Source organism: Mustela lutreola, chromosome X, assembly GCF_030435805.1.
Source record: "Mustela lutreola isolate mMusLut2 chromosome X, mMusLut2.pri, whole genome shotgun sequence".
NCBI lineage: Eukaryota > Metazoa > Chordata > Mammalia > Carnivora > Mustelidae > Mustela > Mustela lutreola.
The window spans coordinates 24,156,317-24,183,796 of NC_081308.1; positions in this window are offsets into that span (position 1 = coordinate 24,156,317).

Consider the following 27,480-nt stretch of genomic DNA (forward strand, 5'->3'; position numbering starts at 1 on the left):
TACTGAAAAAGAAAACAAAACAAAAAACCCAAACAACCTGATTTAAAAATGAGCAAAAGATCTGAGTAGACATTTCTCCAAAGAAGACATACAGATAGCCAACAGGCACAGAAAAAAATGTACAACATCACTAATTATTAGGGGAATGCAAATCAAAACCATAATGAGATATCATCTAACACCTGTCAGAATGGCTATTATCCAAAAAGCAATAAATAAAATGTGTTGGGGAAGATATGGGGAAAAAAACAAGCCTTCATATGTACATTGTTGGCAGGATCATAAATTGGTGTAAACACTATGATTATAGTATAAATCTCTCTCAGAACATTAAGAATTGCCTTATGATCCAGCTAATTCCACTTCTAAGTATTTATCTGAAAACTTTGAAAATATTAATTTAAAAAGATATGTCTATGGGGCGCCTGGGTGGCTTAGTGAGTTAAGCCGCTGCCTTCGGCTCAGGTCATGATCCTCAGGGTCCTGGGATCGAGTCCCACATCGGGCTCTCTGCTCAGCAGGAAGCCTGCTTCCCTCTCTCTCTCTCTGCCTGCCTCTCCATCTACTTGTGATTTCTCTTTGTCAAATAAATAAATAAAATCTTTAAAAAAAAAAAGATATGTCTACCCCCAATGTTTATTGCAGCATTGTTTACAACAGCCAAGATATAGAAGCAACCTATGCGTCCAGTGACAAATAAATGGATAAAGAGGATGTGGTACATTTATACAATGAAATGCCACTCAGCAATAAAAAAAGAATGAAATCTTGCCATTTGTAAGAAGATGGACAGATCTTGAGGGTAATGTGCTAAATAAGTCAGACAAAGACAAATAACATATGATTTCATTCATATGTGAAATTTAAAAAAAAAAAAAAAACACCAAAATCAGAGATACAGGAAACTAGTAATTACCAGAGGTGAAGGAGGTAGGTCGGGGATGAGAAGAAAATGGGTGAGGAAGACCAACTCTATGGTGATGGCTGATACCTAGACTTGTGATAATGATCAGTCTGTAGTCTATACTATATAGATATTGAAATATGAATCTATATACTTGAAACATAAACTAATAAATTGTTATTATGCTGTCAGCTGCAGTTAAAATATCAAAGTAAATAAGTATTTTTTAATTATGTCACCATACAGTAAGTACATCATTAATTTTTGATGTAGTGTTCCATGATTCATTGTTATCAAGTGTGTCTAAAATAAAAAGGAAAAACATTTCCTGTCTTATTCTTCTTTGCCCATACTTCAAAGATAACCACTCCTTTTTAAAATCAATTATAAGCTTATTCTGTTACAGTTTTTTATTGAAAACATTGACCTTTAAATTGTATTGAAGGTAGATTTTACTTCACTTCTGTAACTTGCAATTTGCTTTTTGTCTCCAGCTATCTTTTTATATTACTGAGATATGTAACAATCACATCCTTTGTGACTTAAGCCTTCCATACCCTGTGCATAGATTACTTCTAAATTTTTAAACTGTACAATGAGGGCATTTACAGTGTTACTATTATGAGTCAATGATTTTGTATAGCAGCAAACTGTATAAGTAAACCCATAAAGCCAGGAATGTAAACTGTTATCAGTATACCATTGGCACTTGGGCACCTGGGTGGCTCAGTCATTTAGAAGTACTTTGAGTTAGTTTATATATAATCCAGGTATAAGCCATGGCTCCACATAGCCCCAACACTAGACAGAACAACATTCAAAAAGTAATTGTTTACAGTAATCTTAAAGAATAATGTAATGCATACAAAAAATTTACATCATGACTTGCCAAAAGTTGCCCAGTAACTTTTGCTAAGAATTCCACATTCATGTCTTTTTCCCATTGTCTAGATTAATATACCTCACCTTTGTCTTTGATTTTGTCGTATCATGACACTGACTTTTTGCTACAAGTGGTCATTGGGATTTCTGCTGTCTCCCCATGTCTTAAAGAACTCAGAAATTTCATGCCTCTCCCTCAACCCATTGGTTTCCCACAGAAAGAAATTTAAGAAATTTCCAGATAATAGTAGTTCTTCCCTTACTTTGATTTTCACTGTGATTCATACATGTGGAAAATGTCTAGTAAATAGCAATTTATACAACTGTCTTCTCTGTATCATTTAATAAAATTGTAATGGTGCATGTTTCATCTATCCTTCAAGACTTAAGAAAAATTGAGGGTAGGGAACACTTTTATTTCTCATAGCTTAACCTCTAGCAGTTCCCCGATGTATTTATTTCATGAATAAGAGACAATATGTCAGCTATTCTTCTTTAAGGTTTAATACCCAATAGCCAGGTCAGTTTCACTCTCAAACTTGTAATGCAAGCAGATTCTCATTGGCTCCTAACAGATTCTTAAAGTCCTTATTCTTTCTGTATGTGATGTTTAAGAAGGTCTAGATGAAATTACTTTCTTTGCTTTCCTTCCTAAGCATGCACATTTTCTTCCTCCTTGATGGACATGACAGTGGCTTAATCAAATAAAATAAGTAATGTTTATATGTTATATAATATATTTTGTTATTGGAAGTGGATAAGACAAAGCCTAATCAAATATGTTAACATTAGTATTCATTATGAGTTACTTAAATAGATATAGTCTCTCAGTAACATATAAAATGTACATATAGCATAAACATAAGAATTTTAAATATATATTTGTATATATTTAACATATATATAATACAGAAGTATCTAATATATACATTAGGTATATAATACCTAAGTTTTGCCATAATGTTTCAACATATATACTTACATTCAAATCAAACTTTTAATATTTATCATTTAAGTAAATCATATTTTATAATTTTGGGAATTAGAGTTATTTCTAAGGAATTTAGTAATTAGACAAATAGGGACTTTCACAGGGTGTTGCCTTAAGATTCTATTTTGATTTCCTTTGAAGGATATATAACTTCTTTGTAGTTTCTTTTTTTCTTACATTTAGTTTCAGATCATTTCTCTCCCATTTTACTTCTATAGTTTCTGAGATGAACACATTGATTGATTACTTAAATTTAATAGGTTTCACTAGATTTTTTAAAAAATATTTTATTTATTTATTAATTTGACAGAAAGAGATCACAAATAGACAGAGTGGCAGGCAGAGTGGGGGGAAGGAGGCTCCCTGCTGAGCAGAGAGCCCAACGCAAGTCTTGATCCCAGGACTCTGAGATCATGACCCGAGATAAAAGAAACTACTTAACTGACTGAGCCACCTAGGTGCCCCAGGTTTCACTGGATGTTTAAAAATCATTTACCAAGTATCACTTTGTTGACATTATAATTATTACCACTAATCTGTAGTTTCAAAGTAATGTACATCTTTTGACTTGATTATTGTTTTTTGGGTGTTGAGTTTGAGAAGTTCTTTATAGATCTTGGATACCAGCCCTTTATCTGTAGTGTCATTTGCAAATATCTTCTCCCATTCCGTGGGTTGCCTCTTTGTTTTGACTGTTTTCTTTGCTGTGCAGAAGCTTTTTATCTTGACGAAGTCCCAAAAGTTCATTTCGCTTGTGTTTCCCTTGCCTTTGGAGACGTGTCTTGAAAGAAGTTGCTATGGCCGATGTCAAAGAGTTTACTGCCTATGTTCCCCTCTAGGATTTTGATGAATTCCTGTCTCACACTGAGGTTTTTCATTGGTTTAGAGTTTAGCTTTGTGCATGTAGTAAGAGAATAGTTGAGTTTCATTTTTCTCTATATATCCATCCAATTTTCTCAGCACCATTTATTGAAGAGACTGTCTTTTCTCCATTGGATATTTTTTTCTTGCTTTGTCAAAGATTAGTTGACCATAGAGCTGAGACTCCACATCTGGGATCTCTATTCTGTTCCATTGATCTATGTGTCTTCTTTTGTGCCAGTACCATGCTGTCTTGGTGATCACAGCTTTGTAATACAGCTTGAAATCAGGCAGTATGATGCCCCCAGCTTTGTTTTTCTTTTTCAACATTCCCTTGGCAATTTGCATTTTCTCTGGTTCCATACAAATTTTAGGACTGTTTGTTTCAGCTCTTTGAAAAACGTTATTGGTATTTTTATTGGGATGGTGTTGAAAATATAGGTTGCTCTGGGCATCATAGACATTTTAACAAGTTTTGTTCTTCTGATCCATGAATATGGAAATTTTTTCCATCTTTTTGTGTCTTCTTCAGTTTCTTTCAAAAGTGTTTTGTAGTTTCTAGAGTATACATCCTTCGCCTCTTTAGTCAGGTCTATTCCAAGGTATCTTATGATTTTTGGTGCTATTGTAAGTGGAATCAATTCCTTAATTTTTCTTTTACAGTTACATTGTTAGTGTATAAGAAAGCAACTGCTTTCTGTGCATTAACTTTGTATCCTGCACATTACTGAATTGCTGTATGAGTTCTTGTAATTTGGGGGTACAGTCTTTTGGGTTTTCCACATAAAGTATCATGTCACATGCAAAGGAAGAGAGTTTGACTTCTTATTTGCCAATTTGAATGGAATATTACTAAGCCATTAGAAAGGATGAATACCCACCATTTGCATCGACATGGATAGAACTGGAGGGGATTATGCTAAATGAAATAAGTCAAGCAGAGAAAGACAATTATCATATGGTTTCACTTATATGGAACACAAGGAATAGCATGGGGACATTAAGAGAAGAAAGCGAAAAATGAAGAGGGGGTGTCAGGATGGGAGACAAACCATGAGAGACTGTGGACTCCAGGAAACAAATGGAGGGTTTTAAAGGGAAGGGGGTTGGGGATAGGTGAGCCTGGTGGTGAGTATTAAGGAATGTACATATTGCATGGAGCACTGGATGTTATAGGCAAACAATGAATTGTGGAACACTACATCAAAAACTAATGAAGTACTGTATGATCACTAACATAATAAAAGAATTAAATAAAATAATGTACATACTTGTGTTTTTCCAAGTTTGTGGATCACATTATCTAGACAATGATGAGAAAAAAGGCTTCTAGTTAATATTCAAAGTATATCTTAGAATTAATGATTCATGTTTGTTGGGGACCTTCATGTCAGTGTGTGTTTGAATATAATATTTATAGTAACTATGAAGTATATGGATATTAAAATTTTACCAGAGAAATTACCACAAAACAGAGCAGAACAAATCACAATATGATTTTGTGTGTTTGTGTGTGTGTGTGTGTGTGTGTATGGTAGAAAATCTACCAAATTTCAACAATTTTCCTACACTTAGCATGGAAGTGGAAGGGTAGATTCAGAATGGATTTCATTGTCTATCCATTGTACTTGTAAATTAGAATATTTTGAGCAAACATGCATTTCTGTAATAACTACCAAAATATGTAATTATATTAAGAATATTGACAATTCCAGGGTGCTTGGTTGGCTCAGTCACTTAACCATCTAAATCTTGATTTCTGCTTGGGTCATGATCTCAGGGTTGTGATACTGAGCCCCACTTAGGACCCTGGGCGTGGAGCCTGTTTAGGATTTTTCTCTCTCCCTCTTCCACTACTCTCTCCTCCCTAATATATATATATATATGTGTATACACACACACACACACACGTATAATTCCTGCACTACTATAAATTCTGAAATCCAAACTGCATATTATAGGCAAAGAACAATTTGGAAATAGATAAAATACTAGTTATTTCCACACCTACCAGAATATTTTTAGATAAATAAATAAATTGTGCTTAAAATATTTGTGGCATCTGTTTAGGTAAAGAATTTTATTTAAACAAGTGAATAATTTATGATTTGTGGTCTTTCACTCTGTTAATTTTTTATAAGTATCTGTTACATAGCAAAAGACTAGACAAATGGTCACGTGTGCTCTGAAGCTTATAGTGTCTTACATATTCACTCAAAATTAGATAAATATTTATTTTGTTTGATAATCAATGTTAGAGTTTAAAGTAAACCTGGAGGGAGAAACTAAAATGGGACATTTCAGAGAATGAAATGAATCATTTATTTTTTTTCTGTTGGAAGTATCAACCTTAGTTCTGAAAATAGCCTTGATGGTGTTTCGAGGAAAGTATCCATTTTCTCAGCATTAACTAAGGTGTTAGCCATAGATTTTTTTGTAGATGTTCCTTGTCATGTTGAGGAAGTATCCCTCCATTCCAAATTTGCTGAGCCTTTTTGTGATGGAAGAGTGTTGGGTTTTGTCAAATGCTTTTTTCTTTGTCACCTAATACAATCATATGATTTTTCTTTTGTCTTTCGATATGCTGGGACTACATTGATTTTTAAATATTGAAATAGTACTGAATGTCTAGAATAAATCTCACTTGTTCCTAGTATATTACTTTTATGCATTGTTGGATTAGAGTTGCTGCTAGTTCATTTAGGATTTTGACATATATGAGAGATATTGATGTATATAGTTTTTCTTTGTTGTAATGTCTATCTGCTTTTGGTATTACATTAATATTAGTCTCATAGAATGAGTTAGAAAATATTCCCTTTGCTTCTGTTTTCTGATAGTTAAGAGACTTTGTAATGTATCCTCCTTAAATGTTTGGTGGAATTCACTGCTGAAATCATTAATACCTTGTGTTTTGTTATTGGATGGTTATTAATAATTCATTTTTTTAAGTAGATATGGACCCATTCGGATTATCTGTTTCTCCTTGTATGAATTTTGGTAATTTCTGTCTTTCAAGGAATTGATTTACTACAAATAATTTATCAGATTATTGGGCATGTAATTACTGTATTCATTATCATTGTGTCTGTGGGATTAGTAGTCATGACCTATATTTCATTTTTTTGTGTGTGTGGTAACTGTTGTTTTCTCTTGTGTTTTCTTTGTTGGCTTGGCTAGTGGTTTATCAACTCTATTGATGTTTTCAAAGAAGCAGCTTTTGGTGTTATTAATTTTTTTCCATTTTTATGGATTTCTGTTCTCAATTTTATTATTTTCTTTCTCTACTTGCTTTAGGTATAAATTAGTCTGTTTTTCTAGGGTAGAAGCATAGGTTATCAGTCTTTAGATCTTCCTCTTTTTCAGTACATGTGCTTAGTGCTATAAATTTCCTTGTAGGCATAGCAGCGTTTGCAACATCGCGTAAGTTTTGATAAATTGTATTTTCATTTCATTTAGTTGAAAATATTTAAAGGTTTCTCATTACTTCTCTTTGATGTGTGGTTTATTTAGAAGTGTGTTGTTTAACTTTTAAATACTTGGATAATTTTCATGCTACTTTTTGGTTACTGGTTTGTAGTGTAATTCCATCATCATCTGAAAATACAGTTCATAAGATTTTTTTTGTTTAAGAGTATTTCATGGACCAGGATATGGATTATATTATTGAATACTTCATGTGAGCTTGAGAAGAATATGTATTTGTTGGAGGCAGGCCCCTGGCCAGGGCAGCCTCTGCCATTAAAAGATGGCGCCTGGCTAGTTGCCAGGTTAGGATTGCCTCGTGAGACTAAGCGGAATGCCCTAAGAGGAAGTAAACAGCATTGGTTGCTAGCGAAGTTGTTCGTTTAGGTGCACAGCCTGATTCGCTCCCTCCTGTACCCTGCTCGCTGATTGGTCATGTAAGCATATATAAGTGTGTAGACTTGCGGAAATAAAGAGAGAGAAAGAGAAAGAGAGAGAGAGAAGATGCATCCGAACCAGGGCGTCTTGTCGTCCTTGCGGGGCGAGGGCGATATGTATTCTCTTGTTTGTTGAAGTATTCCCTAAATGTCAAATAGTTCAAGTTAATTGATGGTGCTGTTCAGGTCAAATTTACCCTTGCCTATTTTCTGTTTGCTTTGCTTATTAGTTATTGAAATGAAATTATTAACTTCAATAGTGGATTTTTTGATTTCTTCTTTCAGTTCTATCAGTTTTTACCTCTTATATTTTAACACTTTCTTGTTAAGTGCATACCTGTGTAGAGTTATTATGTGTTAGAGAATTTATTCTTTCTATCATTATGTGTTGTCTTTTTTTATAGTTATAATTTTCTTGTTCGGAATCTACTTGGCCTGAAGTTAATAAAGCTGTTACATGTTTTTAAAATATAATGCTGAAGAATCACCAAATTCTGCTCATGAAACTAATAATGTACTACATATTAACTAAATTGAATTTAAATAATTAAAATTAAGAAAAATTGGTGTTGACATAGTATGTTATTTTCTATTGTTGGTAGTCTTTATGTCTAAAGTGAGTTTATTGTAGACAACATATGGTTGGGTCTCTCTCTCTCTCTCTTTTTTTTTTTTTATCTCTTCTGACCGTCTCTGTCTTTTAATTGGTATATTTAGACCATTCACACTTAAAGAATTTATTTATGCAGTAAGATTGATGTTGTAACTATTTTCTACTTATTACATTTGTTCTTTGGGGACAGGAGGTGAAAGAATATCCTTAGGCTAATTACTTCGTGGAATACAAATTAATGACTGCAGGGGAGATGTATGCAGGTTTTTCTCATGTGTTCTTTCTTGAACTTCTAATTTTCTTTTCTCACAAAGCCTTATCCACATAGAAAACATGAAAATAATCACATGGCATTGTTTCCTGACAGTTTTTAACCAATCTCTGTCAGTTTTATAATCTTTAAACTTAGAGTCTTTCATTTAACTGACTTTTCCCCCCTTTATGCATGTTTTAATATTTTAAACATTTTATCTACCTTGATTCTGAGCTTTATTTAGAAACTGAACTTTTAGGAAAATGAATTTCTGAAAAATTTTGCTATCCACTAATATTTTTTTGAAAGATTATACTCTTTTTACTTACCATTCATGCTTACATCTTACTAAAAAAAGTTGTTAAGTTGTTTGTATTTAAGTTTAAAGGGTTTTCCTAAAATATTCTGATGCATATCAGGAACAGCCTTTGTTTTGGGGGAAGTTTTTTCTGGTTATAATAAAAACTGTTTCATTTCTCTTCACAAATTTGCAAACTCACCAAAAGCCCTCAATCTGTTTTTCCTCAAGATGTAACAGAACTTTAGTGTTGAATTCTCAAAATAAAAGTACGATTTTTTTTTTTTTTTGGAAACCTGTATCAACTCTGGATTTATTTTGTGTGACTATATTTTAAAATAAATATTTTTTTGTGACTACCTGAAAAATTCTGAGTTATTGTATTTTAACCACATTAGTATCCTCGGTTCTGTCAACTCTGCATCAACCACAAACAGATGTTCTTATTTAAAACAAAAACTCCTTGGACATTGGGGAGGGTGTGTGCTATGGTGAGTGCTGTGAAGTGTGTAAACCTGGCGATTCACAGACCTGTACCCCTGGGGATAAAAAATATATGTTTATAAAAAATTTTTAAAAATTATTAAAAAATTATTTAAAAATAAGACTAGCCATCTCCTTTCAAACAAACAAATAAATAAATAAAACAAATACTCCTGGGGCACCTGGGTGGCTCAGAGGGTTAAAGCCTCTGCCTTCGGCTCAGTTCATGATCCCAGGGTCCTGGGATTGAGCCCTGCATTGGGCTCTCTCCTTGGTGGGGAGACTGCTTCCTCCTCTCTCTCTCTGCCTGCCTCTCTGCCTACTTGTGATCTCTCCGTGTCAAATAAATAAATAAGTACAATCTTTTAAAAAAAAACACAAATACTCCTAATTGCCTCTTAATTCTGTAAAGTCTGAGAATATGGGTGACACAGTAATCATTTAGAACGACGATTTGGAATGTGGCTATTTGAGCATTTTTCTCTTGACTCTCTGACCTGAAAAGAAGCCTTTATCTCAAAAATTCCAAATATCTCCTCCTTCGAGGGATTTTCTTCTTTTGATCTAAGAACCACTGACACCTTTTGCCTTTCTCAATGCAGTCTGAACATATATCCCTTAGGGCTGTTGTTAGGATATCAATTAAAAAAAACGTTTGGTGTTAGTATTATATGGGATCTTAGGAACTTTTTCACTGCTTTTATAGGTCAACAAATATTTATTAAATTTCTACTGTGTATATAGAAAGATGAATGGAGATAGTTATATACAAAGGATTTAGATATTGTTTCTTAGAGGCAGAAGAGAGTTTCAAAAGGGCAGAAATAATCATCAGTGTTAAGTTAAGCACTATTCTCTCATTTTAAAAAGTAATGATTTCCATTCAAAAAGTAAAATTATTTTCTGAAAGCTTTTTGAATGAGTCTTAGTATACTTCACTTGTCTTTGTAAAACTGCCTGACCCTGGAAATTCTAAGATAGATGAGTAATGTAGATAATGGTTGCCACCTAAGTATGCTTTTGTGTAACCCTAAATTCATCATTGTCCCATAGTTAATAGATTGAGTGTGGCTACATTTAAAAAAAATGTATACTCTTGTTTTTAAACATAATCCGTCTTGTTTTTGTCATCTTGGCACTGGAAAACACAGTTTTATTTTGATAAATGTTGTAGAATTCATTGGGAAAGGATATCTGATGGTATTAAAAATGTCTTTCTCAAAGTGATTTGAAATATCAAAGTTACTTACTGATGTTCAATCTCTTGACACAGTTACATACCAACAATTTCCTAAAGTCAGTACAGAATACTAATGGATGACTACTTTTTTAGCAAAGAAAATGCAAATGGATTTTGAATTGAATGAATGTTGTACTAAAACTAGGTGATGAATATTTGAAATGAAGTAGAAGTTTCTTAGCAGAAGAATCCCGTGAATCATTATTTCTGCTATAGAACAACTTGATTGTTCAGTTTAGTAACCAGTGCATATTATGAAATTATGTTGTCTTTTGATTATGTTGTTAAAAAAATGTTTTTCAGGAAAGCATTTTAGTTCATAACTATTTGATAAATAAAGTCCTTTTTTTCTGGAAGGGATTGGGATCACATATCATTGTCTTCAATATGGTCAGTAATCCAGGTGAAAAGAAAATATGCACAAATTCGGGGAGCAGAAAAATACAGATTTTATATACATCAGTAGATTAGTAGGCTTGAAGCATATGGTGTGTGGGTCCCACATGCTGTGCTATTTTTTTCTGATAGAATTGCTCTTTGTTCCATCATTCTCCCCTTTGTTTTATCCATGTTTAAATTATAGTTCAAATATCATTCCCTCAGGGAAGCATTTCCAGATTCTCAGACAACTGTACTTAACCTCTACCTAGTACCTATCACATCTAGAATTAAAGATTAGTTGTTTAGTGGTGTTAAGTATCCGTAGAAAGAAAGCTACCTATGGGTATGAGCCATCAATACAGCATTTACATATATATCCCCATGACCAGGAATAGTACTCTGATCATATTGTCCATCAGTAAATGTTTTTTGGCAGACTAAAGGAAGAGATGGAAAAAATGAGTTTAGGAACTATATTAGATTCAAATCATTATGGACTTTGACTTTTTGGGGGATTCTTGTTCATTTATTTATTTTTTTTTTCTAGGCAAGTAGGGAGCCAAGAAGAATTTACAGCGTTTGATAAAAGGAAAGTAGAGGTCATGTCACATTTTATGTGTAGAAAGCTTTGAGGGTAGCAAGACTGGAGGGAAGCAGTCTATCAGAGTACTTAAGGCAATTCACCTTGAAGATGATATGGCAACCATGACATAAAAGATTGTGGCATTGAGAATGGATTCATTATCTATTCCGAGAATTCATAGCACTTTGGTTTGGTATGGAAAGGGATTATCTAAGATAATGTCAAGGTTTTGAGCCAAGGGTGACAGTGAATGTTAATGACATTACTCCAGAAAAGACAAGTCAGGAGGAAGAGCATTTTTGGGGAGGAATAACAAGAAAAAGATAATGAATTTCCTCTTCAGAATTAGCTTTTTGTTTTATACTATAGTAGACACTGAACACATTCTTTCTAATCTCTGTGGCAATTCAGTATTCTTCCATTGTAACTATTATGGAAGAAAGGCTTTCAGAGGTTATGAAACCTGCCTAAAGTCACACAGTTAGGGATTGTCAGAGTTTGGATTTAATTCTGAGTTTTATTCAGGTTCCATTATGCCATATAAGGATGAGATGCTAAGGTAACTAATAGAAGCTATATATATATACGTACACACACACACAAGCAATATAGTAATGTGCATATATATATTTATACATGTGTGCATATATATGTTGTGTTTGAGAAGTTAAGCTTAAGGATATTTAACAAGTGGTTGTAATTTTGAGGCAAAGTTCCAGAGTGATACTGAAGTTGGAAATAGGCAACTAATTTTCAAATCAAGCTTTTATATTTAAAATAAACCTGAATGTGTATAAAAACTTAACTGGCTAAATTTTAGTTCTGTTAGATTAATAACAGCCTTAAGATGATATGAGAAAGGCATTACAACCCCAATCTTCTGAATGTTTCTTTTGTAGATAGAGTTGGAAAAAAAAAAAAGAATTGGTAGTAAAAGGTTATGGTGGTTTTATTATCCAGAATGTTTCCATTAAAAAGGTCTTGTGGTTATTTTATTAATTTCATATTAAAAGCAAACTTGTAAATTCTACACCGGAAACTAATATTAGTAACTAGAATGTAAATAAAAACTTGAAGAAGGAAAAAAGTAAACTTCTCATTTTTATTTATATTTTATTTCATCAGATTTTTTTTTTCCTTTTCTGTGATGTCAGACAACTGAAAGGCTTTAAAAATAGCTTTTTACAGGATGCCAATTCTGATATTCTGGGTTTCTTTCTCTTCCATTGGGAGGTCCTAATGAGCAATGTAATGATCCAGGAAGATGAGAAAAGGGACTTAAAAATGAAAATTGACTATAAGTATAGTTCTGTAGTATATTAAAATCATAAATCATTGAGAATGTTGGAGGTGATTATTTCACATCAGAATGGAGAAAATGAAAGTATGAGAAAGGAACATGTGCAATGATTCTGTCTATTCTTGTAATTTCTTGAGCTGTAGCTGTAGAGTATTGGCTCTGACCAGTCTACACTGAATATTTCCATTTTTGAATTATACATATAATTTTTTCAGATTTTACTTTTCTATTTATGACAGAGAGAGATAATGAGAGAGGGTACATAAGCACAGGGGAGCTGGAAAGGGAGAAGCAGACACCCTGCTGAGCAGGGACCCCCCCCTCCCCCCCAATATGTGGCTTGATCCCAGGACAGAGGGATCATGGCCTGAGCTGAAGGCAGATGTCACCCAGGTGCCCCTACACATATAATTTTATGTTGTATCTCATAATCTCCTGCTTAACAGTGTGGTTCTTTTGAAAGATATTTCATTTTCAATGTAATCGTGGTTTATCTGTTCAAATTGATGGTGTTACCATCTGGAGAAGTGCAGATTCTACTTGGTCGTTAGTCTTTTGGTAGGAAAGAATTCAGGCAAGAAACCAGAAAGCATGAGATAGCTGAGTTTATAGAGTACACTCACAAGAGTGGTGAGCAGGCAGCTTGAGAGAAGCTTAAGTGGCCCAACAGAATTGGTTCCAGGGCTTTTAACTAGTGGGTGGATTATTTGTTACTTGGGGCAGGAACCAGGGTTTTCAGTGCTTTTTCTTCCTAATTTGGTCAGGGGTTTCCTGTCATGCCATCTGCCATCTTGGGTCTATTCAGGTTTAATCTGGCTTCTTGTGAAGCACTGCCAGAAAAGGCCTCTGACCATTTAGACAGCTGGCCCAGAAGGTGAGGGCCTTCCTTGTGGTGTGGCTGCATGACATTCTTTTGTCTTTTTACCTAGTGTCCCCTAAGAAAGCCCACTGGGGTACATGTGTATCCTGTGGCTTCTGTATTGGAATTCCCATTGGCCATTTGGGCAGGATACACTTAGTTGTAGTCTTAGACATCTCCTACCCAATATCTGCTTCATCCTCTGCTTTTTTGTAGGACCCAGGCTTTATACAACTAATTGCCTACCACACTGGCAGGCTTTTCCTTTAGAGCTTCCATGCATTTTCTACAAATATTTTATGTTTGTATAATACCTAATGATAAGCTGAATACAGAATAAAAAGGACTTGTTAGGGAATTTGGTAATGACAGTATCACTACTGATATGGAAAGGTGAAGCTATTTCTTCCTATCACACAATTCAGGGAAAATGGGATGAAATGGCACAGTCTAGTTCTGGTTAAGCTATGTGGCTTCAGTTTCTTCATCTGTCACATAGGGATAAATAATTTAACAGTTGTATTTTATGAAAAAGTGAATTTTACATACTTTTGTGAGTATTTGGAATGTTATTATTATAATTATTCCTAATACTCTAATGTGGTATATATTAAAGAGAGCTTTGACAATACTACTTTGCATTTTTATATCCAGAATAGTCCAAAATAGAAAAATAATTAGGGTAATTTGAATGAGATGATTTTCAGTGATCAGACAGTGAAAAAAAAAACAAACAGAAATAGTTCCACATTTTTTAAAAAATATTTTATTTATTTATTTGACAGAGAGAGAGAATCACAAGTAGGCAGAGAGGCAAGCAGAGAGAGAGGAGGAAGCAGGTTCTCTGAGAGCCTGATGCAGGGCTCTATCCCAGGACCCTGAGATCATGACCTGAGCCGAAGGCAGAGGCTTAACCCACTGAGCCACCCAGGCGCCCTAGTTCCACATTTTTAAAAAGATTATTTATTTGAGAGAGAGAGAGAGTACACAAACATGTTTGCATGATGGGGAGGAGCAAAGGGAGGAGGAGAGAAAAACTTAAACAGATTCTGTGCTGAATGCAAAGCCTGTCACAGGGCTCCATCTCATGACCCTGAGATCAGGAGCTGAGCTGAGACCAAGGGTCCTACGCTTAACCAACTGTGCCATCCAGGCTCCGCTATATTTTTTTGATATACTGAGTGAAGACCTTGGAAACTAGGTGGGACGACAGCAAATACTTAGGCACTGTGCTGGTTCAGCACATATAGCTGAGTGATGTAAACGTGGTCCCTATCTTCATAAAACCGAAAAGGAACACAGGAAAAAAGAAAATACAGTGCAAATATGATAAAATGTAGTCATATATCATTAAAAAATGTAAAATGTTGATGGCCATCTACCATTGAATAATTTAGATGATCTGAAGTCTTGCATTGTTAAATTCACCTACTTTTCCAAGAGTCTTAAATAATTCCACCAACTTTGTATGTTAGTACTTATCAAAGGGAAATTTTGGTAAATAAAATCTGGAATGAATTGCTTCAGAATCTCACTGTGTTACTTCAGTTTTTTTAGGTTAATGTTTGAGCCTTCATGTATTCTTTTCCTTAGTAGGGACAGAAATACCTATATCTGCGATATCACAAGTTGTTAATTTGAGTACTTTGAAAGTGTAAAACATTATGCAAATAATGGATATTATTATTTAACTCCAGCTAAACAAACAAGGTTGATATGGATGTTTTCAGTTTTGGTGCCTGCCAGCAAACATATGTTAGATCTGAAAAAATATTCTTTGAAAATATTCACATCATGACCTTTTCATTAATAAATTTAATCACTTAACATGTAGACTTGTTTCTTCTTTCTTCTCTCATTTGTCACAAATTTAGTCATATGAACTAAAGACTTACGAAGATCTAGGCTTTACAGTGAAAAATGTACATTCTTGTTCCATTTTTTTAAGCTCTCTGGTATTTTATTGTTTCAGGAAGAGTCAGTGAAAGTGTAGGCAATCCACTATAATTGTAAGCCCTCAGGATCCAAAGTCCAGCAGACTTTACTTTGTATCTCGGCTCCCATACTAAAGACGTTTCCTTAGATGAGTAGCTTAAAAATCGTATTTTTCTGAATGCCTGTAATATTCCAAGCACTGTTCCAAATGCTTCACATATGTGGGTTATTTAATTTTCCTGGCAAATTACTACCTTTGTCCTTGTTTGCTAGATGAGGTAACCCAGCTAATAAACAGTGGAGACTTACCCAACAATGTTTACCAGGGCCTGTGCTCTTTTCCATGCCTCTCAGTATCACTTCCTCATGTGTAAAAGAATATTGACTCTTTTATAAGTTTGTGTTGATTATATGAGTCAGTAGATGATAACAGCAGTTCAACAGCAAACTGTAAGCACTCAGCAGGAGGATGAGTGATACATTCCAAATATCTGTTGGTCAATATATATATATTTTATTCAACTTAGGTAGTGATATTAAAACTAGCATGACTTAAGAAGAGTGAAGAATAAAAGAATACAGATAGTTGTTAATTTCTAGCAGTAAGGAACTAAATGAACTCAGTTACTTATCAGTAGAATGAAAAGATTAAGTACAACTCAAGAGGATATAGTGGGTTTTTTTGGTAAAAATATTCTTTTATTGGAAAACCATATTCAGATGTATAAAAGCTGTATAATTATTAAACATATTTTGTTCATGTGATTCTACATGTACTATTTCCATGTAACTGTATTGCAAACACATCTTTGAAAGAAATAACACTGCACGTATTCACATATAATATAGCATCCTTAGAACTTCTTTCATTAGCCTTTAGGAAGTTTATTCAACACTGCACATGTGGTGAATATGTTCTTTCACTGAAATAATGGTCCTTGGATATAACAGAATAGTGACATTATTACAAAAATATTTTATAGGTGTGACTTTACATAGTATATTCCATGCACCACAGTGTGTGAACACATTTACTGAATGATACACTTATTCATATATACAATGTCCATTATTAGAAACTTGTTTGGTTCATGTGCATTTATAGTTCAATATTTCTATTTTCTATGATTTTTACAATATTGAGGAATAATTTACAAATATAATTGCATATATTTAAAGTGTACAATGTGATGATTTGGTAGACATTTTCATTGTAAAATGTTTACCCAGATCAAGACAATGAAGATACCACCTCATATAGTTAACTTTTTTTGTTCAATCTTGTTTAATATTTGGGAGCCAGATCACTATATTTTTAATCTGTGCTGTTCTGTTTTTTTAAACAATCTTTTATATTTCCAGTAACTTTTTAAAATTATAATTTAGATCTGGGGTGCCTGGATGGCTCAGTCAGTTAAGCATCTGCCTTTAGCTCAGGTCATGATCACAGGATTCTGGGATTGAGCCCTGTATCAGGCTCTCTGTTCAGGAGCGAGCCTGCTTCTCTCTCTGCTGTTTTCACTGCTTATATTCTCTCTCCTTCTGTCAAATAAATAAATAAATTTTTTTGGAGGGGGAATGAAACAACTTTATTGAAAAAATAAAATCTTTTTTAAAAATTTAAAGAAGAACTATAATTTAGATCTGGGATAATTTTTCTTTAAGTGGTTCCCAGTGTATATACTTTGTCCTCACGTCCACCAGACATGTTTATCATCATTTTTCAGTTCACGGAGTATAAGCATTATATTTGGGTGATTGTATTCCTTACTGAAAAACTCCTTTTTCTTAAGTCTTCTCTGATAAACACCATTATTTTTCTTGTATGGAATGCCAGTATTTCAGTTTTGTAACAGGCAGCCAAGATCGTAACCTCATCAGAATGTATTTTAACTTGAACAAGACTCTCTTCTTTGCCTGAGGGAGGATGCATTGTTAGTGACATGTGCTTTATTTCCTCATCCAGAAAAGATAATATAAAAGCTGTGTTTCTACTGTGTCTTTAAAGTAAAATCAGCTTAATAGAAGACAATTTTCTTTGATGATACTGTAGCAAGGAAAAATATTAACTCATTTAACATCTTTTTCAATAGAAATAATAATTTTTGAGATTCCCATTTGCTTTATCTTGAAATCAAATTAAATCCTTTGTGATATGATATATGATTTGTAAAAGTTTGAGGACAACAGTATTTTAAGTTCTGAATTTACTTCAGTTTAAACCTAGTGCCTACATGAAATTTACTGACACCAAGTAGGTCTTAGATTGTAATAATGGAGGGCTGTAATGATGGCTCAGAATAGTGATTCTTGGTATGGGTGAAAAGGAAGCCTAAACAAAGTTGTTGCTGGAGAATTTTTTGAAGGTGAAGGCAATACTTGTTATCCAATGCCTTATCAGCTTAGGATTTCAGATACACTGCATGTGGCTTGGAAAGCTCTCCCAAGTGATAATAAGGTGTTATTTAGTTATTTTTTTTTAAATCGTGGTATGACAGATATAACTTAAAATTTGCCATTTGTACCATTTTATGACATTAATTGTACTCACAATGTTGTGAAATCATCACCACCATCCATTTCTAGAACTGACTTCACTATTAAAGATGTGTTTTTTTTTCACTCAGATTCTTCTTTTCTCAAGGTTTTTTTTTTTTTTTAACCCACATTTAATAAAATGTGTGTATATTTTAAATTTGAGATTACTTTTTAAATGGGAGAGTTGAGTTCCATCTGTCTGAGGGCACTGAAAAATTTGACTTTCAAAAATGATTCCTGTTTTGCTGTTGTTGTTTCTCATGACTTCCTTTTTATAGGAATATTTTCTTTAAACATATTGACAGTCAATTTGACAAGCTGTCACTTCTGGCAAATGCCACTTTTTCCATGAGTAATTTCCTCCTTTCAACAAATATTATTAGTCACTATATCTTATTATGTTGAATATCTCCTTTTAAAACTGATAATGTGAAATCCTTTGACTAATAATTCTTACAAAAAAATCATACTGGATAAAAAATTAGAGGACCAAAGGCATTTGCTCAAAAGGAAACAAGTTTTTTTCCTTGATAAGGACAGTGACCAACCCAGTCAAATAAAATGAAAATGAAACAAAATGAGCAAATTTTCATCTGAAATGTATGCTACCAGTAACATTATGGGAATTGGAATTAATAGGCCAAAAATTCCCATGCAGGTTATACCTTCCAAGATAATTTACAGAATAAGGGGATTAAAGTATTTGTTGCTTTATTGGAGCAACTTTTTCAACTAGCTGAAAGGCTGATTACATCTTCTCCTTCTCCTGGTCTTGTAGGCTCTGAGAAGGAAAAGTATGGGATGTTTTCAAAGTGAAAACAGGGGTTATTAAGCTTTTTATCACAGAGTCCAAGGAATTATCAAAGATCAATGAAACTTCACTTAACTCAAAAACAGAGACTTGATGCTCAATAGATGTTTGAGGTAGAGACTTAAGGATGAAGCATTTCTGGTAAAGGAGAAGAGAAAGCTGAATCAAAAGCCCTGAGCTGGGAAGGCAGCAGAAGGGAAGGCTAGTGGGGCTGAACTCCGGCTCAGGAAGGAGAGATTGGTCTGTACATAGGTTGTAGATCCTGTAAATCCTTGTAGAAAGCTTTCAACCTTTTGGATCTGTAAGTACAATGGGAAGTCACTGAAATCTTTTTTCTTAAAGGTTTGTTTATTTATTAGAGAGCTCACAAGTGAGCACGAGGCTGCAGAGGGGCAGCAGGAGAGAGAATCCCAAGCAGTCTCCACACCCAGCCCAGGACTTGATCCCACAGCACTGAGATCATGACCTAAACTGAAATTAAGACCAAATGAATCACCCAGGCACCCTGGGCACTGAAATACTTCAAACAGGAAATTAGCATTTAACATTTTTATTTGGGGCATCTGGGTAGTTCAGTTGGTTAAGATTTCAGCTCAGTTCATGATCTTGGGGTCCTCGGATAGAGCCCTGGGTTCCTCTCTCAATTGTAGGAGGGGTCTGCTTATCCCTCTCTCTCTGCCCTTCCTATGCTCATGGTCTCTCATATAAATAAATAAAGTCTTTAGAAAAATTTTTACTTTTAGAAAGGAAACTTTTGCTAAGTAGTAAATATGAATCCAGAATGTCTACGGGTAGAGTTAGGCTGTTCTTTTTGAAGTCCAAGAAGACTTATTTACTCTCTCAGTGTAAATGAGATGAAAGATAGTACAGGAACACCACATGTGCTCAATAACTGAGGGAGTGATGCACTTTCCTACAGGGACATTAACAATACTTGAACAGATGTTAATGTCTGTTGCCTTTAGGAAGCTTATTTCATCAAACATAGTGTTTCATCCCTTATTAACGTGGTTCATAATGCATTGTGTTCTGACTGTGATCTCCTCCTTCAGTGCTACTATGCTCTTTGTATGAATGTGTGAAACCCAACTGCTCTCTGTAGTCATGGTTAATAATACAGAATTAAAACATTTACCTTATCTTTGAAAATGCCTATTCTCCCATAAAGTTAACATTATATTCTCAGGAAAGAACAGATTTTGGAATCAAAATTGTATTTGAGTTCTAGCTATGTCACTGACCAGTCGTTTGAACTTGAGTGAGGTGTTTGTCCTTTCTGAACCTCAGTTTACTCATCTGGAAATGAGAGTAATAACATCTTGCTAGTAAAGTTGTTTAGATAAAGCCATCTATGAAAAAAGCTTAAAATAGTGACTGAAACATAATAAACACTCAATAAGTGACAGATCCACAAATAAAACAAATTTTTAAAAATGCAAAAAAAGGATATTATAGCTTACAAATGTGCTTGAAATCTATACTGCAAATTATTTTTTATAAAATCTCTAAATGGTCATACGAATATATTAGGGACAAAGGTACCTTTTCGATTTTCAGACTCAAGAAAGTAAGTTTAAATGTAGTCCTCTTTGCTTGGTTAGCTTTATATATCTGCATATATGATTATTTAGATTTGTCCGTATTATAATAATGGATTGCCAAGCAATAAATTGTATTATCCAGACTTAAAATGTAAAGAAAGGGGGAAAAAAGGTCCTTTAGTTCTAATGCCCTGTCTTTTTGGAAATGCAGCGCACACTATCAGAGAACTGTTTTGTCATCTCTTCTTTTGTACACCTAATAGGTCTCTCTCATTTCTCTTTGAATCAACCTTTTAAGACTATGCATTTATTTATGTTCAAATTTAATTAACATGCAGTGCTATAGTAGTTTCATTATATAACATCATGTGAATCAGCCTTTTCATAGAACTAATTTTTGGTAAATCTCATCAGCTTCTTCAGCACCTATATTTTAAAACATGAATTATGCTTAAATGATATTAAGGTATGGTACTCTCTTAAGCTGTAAAACCAGTTTTTTTTTTCTGTGCAGTTGAGGGTTGATTTGAGTATGTCATTTGACCTGTATTGTTCCTCCACCTCTTCTTAGGTTGCCCCAGTGATGTGGTTATTTGCTGTGGAGTTGTTCCTAATAAGGAAGTAACGCTATTATTTTTCAGACACCCTTCTGCCTGAAAAGTACTATTTTTGTTACCCAGAGCTATAAATATCTATAAAATTCTTATGGCTACAGCAGCCACAAAAAAGACAGTCCTACTAGACATGCAACCTTTGTAGTTTTGGGTGTTGTAGTTCCGGGCTACAGCAACCACAGAAAAATCAGCCCTACTAGACATGCAACTTATGTAGTTTTGGGTGTTATAGTTCCGGGCTAAGAATTACCTATTCTTCCTTCAGAACTTAGGATACAGAGAATTGATAGCTAAGTCATGACCAAAGCACGTAATTTAATAATGTCTGACAGTCATGCAATATCTACCAGAATGCAAGACTTTATTAACAGTAGCTCAGTCAAGAGCAAACAGCTCTTCCTAAGCCTAAAATAAGGGCTTCTACAGTCTGCCTATTAATTGAAGACAAATGGGCCAGCAGCACAAATGGTGAATAGGTAGCTGTCATCCTTAGAAGATTCTCCATTTTTTTTTGTTTAAATTCAGAGGCATTGCCTTGTATGTATTTAAGAAAGAGAAATCCCCTGGCCTGGTTTTTGCAGAGAGGTTTATTCAATCCAGTTATAAAATTCGTCTTCTCACACGTTAAATTCTGATCAATAAAAATAGGGATGTTTCCTTCTTGAGAGGAGCAGGTAAGAAGATGGTAAGGGAAAGAGGCCAAAGTACCCTGCTTGAGTATGGGACTGAGACTGGACTGTGAAGGACCAGAAAGCTTCATTTCTACACAACTAAACGTTATATGGATTCATCTAGCAACAGGAGTAAAAGATAAATTAATATAACTTCAGTTTGTAAAATCCATGGACTTGAGATAGAATGTAAGTTAAAGAATGTGAGTATTCCTAGTTCTTTAATTTGGTTGTACCACCATTGAAATCATAGTTTTGAAGGAAATAACCATTACATTAGATGGTAGGTACTAGTTACAAGATACAGCCTTAATTTCAAAATATAAAAAATTAAAAGACGATTCTTAGGATAAGAGAATTCTGATTTGGTAAGGTTAAATTGAAAGGTTTCTAAGTCACTGGGAAGTATTTTCCTTGTCCAGTTGGAACCACATTACCTTTGTTCTTTCTCTTCTTCTTCCCTACTTTCTCCCACCCACTTCCACCCACTGTTTCTCATTAAAAATCACGTTACTGTGGCCAGCTAGTTCACAGAAACCACATGCCTTAAGAACAAGCTAACACTAAATTCTAACTACACAGGAGCGAGTAGGTAGAAAAAAGGAAGGGATCTTTCTAGTTAAGTAAAAACATTATCCTGCCTACTCCTGGCAAAGTTTTCTGCCAACAGCAGATTCACGCAGTGGGCTTAATTCTTTTCATTTAATCCTTTGGTTGACTTTGTGAAATAAAAAATAAAGAAGCACCACTGGCACTGTTGAAAAGACATAACTGATATGTGTGGAACCTCTGGGCATTTTATCCACTACTGATGAATCAAATTGGGCTTAACTAGGACAAATTAATATTTTTCTTAATATAAAAACTTGGTTCGGATTGAACTAAGTCCTTGTATTTGTCAGATTTTATTTTATTATCATGTTAATTGATTTTCTGTGAAGAAAACTTGCCTTAGATTTTAATGATGGTGAGTGACTAAGAAGAAACAAGAAGTTGCTTTTTCTTCCCATCTTCACCTTTGCCCCCACTACCATGCTACTTATGGGTGAGAAAATAGTGTTAAGTGAGATACAGCACTTTCATTTACAGATTGGTATATAGCCCAGGATATGTATAGTTTCAAAAAAAGAATCTGATGTTTGAGGAGCTTTAAAGAAATCTGTATCAGATTTTAATAAATCTGTATTAAAGTTTTGTTAATTTAAATGTGCTTAGACTCTCAAATATGAACTAAGTGTCTTGCCATTTTAAGATTTCATTAGATGTAAATTGGGTTCAATTTTAAGTACTACTTGTGTATAAATACAGTGCAAAATCCCTAAATCTTCTGTGAAGGTATTTAACCTTCATTCCTTTATACTTCTTCAATTTTTGCATATATTTGGACTTCTTTGCATTTTTATATGAATGCATTTGACCCTGCCTAAAATGTGGCCACTAAACATTTTTATATCCCCTTTTCTGTTTAGCATAATACTGTGTACCCGACAAATATTCTATACATATTTAATGTGTAAGTAGAACTGTAGAAGTCTTACCTGTTTTTAAGATATTGGATCCAGCTAGCTTTCTAGTACTGTAACAGAAGAAAAACACTTTGAGAAGTCAGGTAGATGAGAAATCATCATGTTCTTACCTGAGAAGATACTCTGGTGAGTAACTTCTATGCCCTTACAACCTCAGGTTCTTGTACAACACGTAGTTTAAAACCAGATTGTTAAGTTTCTTTCTCCCTGGTAGAGAGTGTAGATGACCAAAATTAATAATATGATTTACACATTTTAAAAAGCCAGTGCTGGATTACCACAGCAAAATTGTCATAAGTCTCCAATGGTGACAAACTGAGTATTGGTCCTTTGGGTAAAATAGTCATGCAATGTGAAATTCCTGTGTGCATTCCTTCTTAAAAAGAAGCCAAATAAGAAGCTTCTACCTTTGGCATATAGCAAATACCTTTGCCAATGCAGAAAGTCAAGAACTCACTATTTTGTTGGTTTTTTTTTCCTGAAATTTAAAGTATTTGTCACTGTTTTCAGTCACAAAATCCTACTTCCTTTGTACGGTGTAATTCATGTTTGATTCAATTCAGAAATGGGTCATTTTTAAAACGTTCCTTTCATGTTTAAAAATAAATAGTTTGGCCAGGGATCAGTAACTTTAAACCATATTAGCTCTTCGTTCCCTAAAGTTTTAGTTACACTGTCAGTTGGATTAGTTCTTAAGGGTTGGTGAACTAGAGAAGACAATTATCAAAGAATTAAAGTCCTTTCTTGAATGACTAAATTGAAACTATCTACTAATTATATAAGAAGACTATATTCTTGATTAACCCTGGTGTCTGTGCTTAGAAAGTTTATTCTAGTGTATTTTCCTGGAATTTAAATTTATGACATTTGAAAAGTATAAATTGTAGTTAGACATTGAGATTTACTTATTGTGGTTACTTATTGTGGTATTCCATGGTAAATATGACCTATCAATATGTTAAACGGTTGAGAGTCAATTTACTTTTACATTCTATGGGAACATTTAGATTACCAGGGGAGTAAAAATAACAGATCAATAACATAGCATTATTTATTTTCAACAATCACTTTGATTTATATGCCATCCAAATGCCAATGAATAAAGATCATACTATATTGTCAAAATTCATGAAATGATATGCTTAAGATTGTGCATTTGTGTGAAAAGTTTACATTGATATTGAACTTCAGTTAATGACATGTTATGCTTAAATGTTTAAAGGTAGAGTACTGATGTTTGAAACTTCTACCTAAGTAAAAGTAGTGGTGGATGGATAGAAGGATGAGTGGATGGTTACACATATATGTGATAAGGCAAGTTATAATAAATTGTTAATTATAGAATCTAGATGGTAGGTATATGAGTATTCACAATTCTAACTTTCTTGTATATTTGAAAATTTTCATAATCAAATAAGAGGAAAGAGTGAATAATTATAATGTAGTGCACATAGACACAGATACACGAAGAGGGATATTACACAGATCTAAAAATGGATGAGATGGTGCCATTTGAGACAATATGGATGGACCTAGAGGGTATTGTGCTAAGTGAAATAATCTTACTGAGAAAGACAGATGCCGTATGACTTCACGTGTAAGTGGAATCTAAACAACGACAATAGCAACAACAAACGAATAAACAAAAAGTGGAATCGCAGCTATAAATACAGAGAATAAACTGATGGTTGCCAGAGGATAGGTGGGTGGGGGATTGGGCAAAACAGGTAAGGGGAGTGAGAGACATAGGCTTCTGGTAATGCAATGAATAAGTTATGGGAATAAAAGGTGCAGGATAAGGATTATAGTCAATGCTCATGTAATAGTGATGTAAGAGGACAGAAGGTACACTTGTGAGCATAGCAGGATACATACACTTGTGAGCATAGCAGGATACATACACTTGTCGAATCACTGTGTTACACACCTGAAACTAATGTAGCATTGTGTGTCATCTACACTCAATTTAAAAAGAAATTGAGGAAAAAGCTTAAAACCTATTTGAATTATAATTATGTGAAGCTTATTAGAATACTATAAATATCCATGCTTCAGTTTTTATGTTCACAGAAGTTACTGGTTTTTGTTGTCCAGAAAGCCTATAATAATGATTTTTTTAATTAAGTAGAAAAAGTAAAACTTATGTTGTTCAGAATTTGAGATATTGTGCAATACATTTAAGTTTAAAGATGCATTGTTCTTTATTTTCTGTTAAAGGAGTCATTACATACCACTTGTTACTGAACAAATTTCCTTAATGTTTTAGACATCTTTGGGTACATTTGATACAATTTTTAATTAGAAAGCTGTAGAGAACAAGATTTACCTTTAGTTTCATAAGTAAATTTCATGTTCAATCAGAAGATAACCAGTGAAAAGGTATTGTTAATAAAATCTTTATATTCGTTAAGTGGTTTAACTTTATTGTTTGAAGACAGTAATTGGCTAAAGGGTATGGTCACATCATATCCACTAGAGCATTAGGGAGGGCTACTTGAAAAGGGCTTTATCAAAGTCCTGCAACCAAAGTTAACACCTGGCACTGTGCCTGTCATTGGTCTTTGGGGTGAGATCTCTAGTTGAACATGGCATCTTCTTCCAGTGACTGATATATAAAGGAATTCAATTCATAGCTTCCTCACCAGAAACAACACAAAGCATAACTCTTTTTCTTTAAAATTCAAGTAGAATGGTGTTAGACTGAGTGTTAACATTAATCCCCATTTGCTGTGCCAACGTTTCAGAAGGAATCTGCTGTACATCATTTGGTTTACTGAAGTTTTTAAAATAAAAGGACTCTGTTTTTTTAAAAAGAGACTTCACATATTAACTTAAATATTAATACCTATTATTTGAGAGAATTTATTAAACAATTCAGTACCTCTTAAAACCAACTTGAATGTCACTAATTACAAAACTGATTAACATATGTAATAAAGAGTATATATGAACACAAGTACTTGTGAACCATATTTTTATTCTACCTATGAATCCTGAATGACATATGGAATTATAGAGTCATGCAGTTTTCCCAGAAGTAACCCTGAGGCCCTGGGCTACCAAATTGATAAACATAAGTTTGATGCATTGCCTGTCTGCAACCTTTTCTAGAAAATTTCCAAAGAATGTATATCTAAATATGGATCCTGGAAAACAAAAGGTGTCTTCTAGATTTATAAAGGCAAAATTTGTATGGCTCTCTTATGAAACATGCTGTGGTAGGAGATTAGACACTTGTTAGGAAAGCAAGATTGTTTTTTGAAGATTTTATTTGACAGACAGAGATCACAAGTAGGCAGAGAGGCAGGCAGAGAGAGAGGGGGAAGCAGGCTCCCTGCTGAGCAGAGAGACCAATGTGGGACTATATCCCAGGATCCTGAGATTGTGACCTGAGCCGAAGGCAGAGGTTTAACCCACTGAGCCACCCAGGTGCCCCAGAAAGACATATTTTAACAAGAAAAAAACCTAAAAATATAAATGAAAAAGTAAATTTCACTTATACTATTGGAATATTCACACGAGGTAAATAGATAACTTTTAATTTGCAAGAAGCAAAGGCATATGAATTTTTTTCCAGGTCATTTTGTTTTCTGATTTTCTTTGTACTGATACTAGCTGGGCTTTTGTTATAACAAATATAGTTACGGATTACTTTTGCCATTTTAGCTTTTAGTGGATCACCTGTTGGGAGGATTTTTTTTTTCATTCCATTATGTACATTATAAAAACATTTGCACAACTGATATGAACAACATAGATAATTTGCAGGTCCACTGAATGTTTTAATTTTGGTTGTATTTCTAAGCATTATTATGGTACAAAATTTCCATATGTCTTAATAGTTGGAAGGAAGCATTAATATTTAAATATTAATTTTAATGCCAAATATAAAGTACATTAATACATTTGAGTGAATATTTAAAACTCCAAATGAGAAGATAATTATATAAAATTGTGTATTTATAATTTGAAGGGCTAAGTCATTCATAGTCATGATAGTTCTGTCACCTGATTAATCTCTTTTTGTCAGATAGTTCTTTATTAGTTCTTGACATCTGTTCTTAGCTTATATCACTTTGTAGTCTAAAGATGAGTGAAAGAGTGGGAAATTAGGCATTAGCGTTAATTTATAATTTATAATGGGAAAATTGTCAATAGTTCAAATTAGCATAGAAAATCTCATGAATCATCCAAATATTTATGGTCTTTTGAATCTACAACCCTATATAGTAATTATCAAGCCCACTGAAGTTTTAAAACAACCGAACTAAACTAAAGATCCCTTGAAACACTG